Genomic DNA, 1,026 nt, shown 5'->3' with positions numbered 1-1,026 from the left:
CCCCCATGTAATAGCAGTTTAGTGGAGATATTACGGGTCTTTCAGACCTCAAATGTCACCTTTGCAGCCCACAGAAGCTGATCAAGTTCATATCGTGCTTGATCAGCTGCTTCCCATATCTTTTAGCTGGGAAATGACAGCAGAGAAACCAGAGGTGATGAAATCATCGTTGATTCCAGCTTCATTCAGCATGGAGATCAGCCAACAGACATTCAGTGGTCTCTCCCCCCTTTGCCTGCTGACACCCACAATACTGGTCCTGGGACCACAGGAGGGGCAGTTGAGCCCAGAAAGCAAGGTGGGGGGGCACACTTTTACTGGCCCCTGGAAGCAATCAAGTGGCTTTATAGCCGCTCTAATCACTTCCAGTGTAAAGCCGACATTTGCCTTTACACAGGTAAACAGACTGTATACAGGGCCATACTGCTTCCGATGCATCACATATGTTGCTTAGGGTTGCCACCTGTCCGGACAGTCTGGGTTTGGAATACTGTGTCCGGGTGTCAGCCTGCCTCACGCCAGGGCACATTATTCAAACTGGACTTGTAAAAGCCGCAGACGTAAAGTGGTATACCAATGAATCACAATCAAGTTATGCCCTTATCAATCATGGGGTTGTCCTACTTACTCTCTTTCAGCTGCGCATGGTCAGTGTGAGGGCGGAAGAGCCAGTATCTAATATGGCGGTTACAAGGATCAAGGCTTACAGGTAATATACTCACTGGAAATCAGGTCTTTGCAAGCGGTGGCGACGCACGTACTGTTTTACCCAACTTTGCTGTACAATGTGGTCATGGAGAAAGTCTCTAGCCATGAGTAGTATGACAAGATCGATGAGATGGTCATTCTGGGAGCGCTGCCCTTCTGGGAAATCAGTGACAAGGTGAGCGCGCATGCGCAGTCTGCTCGCAGGCAGCTGGAAGTCAAGTGTAGCCCAATGTTGAATTGTAATATGTTGAGAATTTTTGTCTGGTTCATTTTAGACACATTGCAAATTAAAACTTCTGCTCATGCACATTTTTATTA

This window comes from Nanorana parkeri, unplaced genomic scaffold (genome assembly GCF_000935625.1).
Source record: "Nanorana parkeri isolate BGI_ZX_2015 unplaced genomic scaffold, ASM93562v1 scaffold1095, whole genome shotgun sequence".
In the NCBI taxonomy this organism is placed as follows: Eukaryota; Metazoa; Chordata; class Amphibia; order Anura; family Dicroglossidae; genus Nanorana; species Nanorana parkeri.
Note: the sequence above shows the minus strand (reverse complement) of the source record.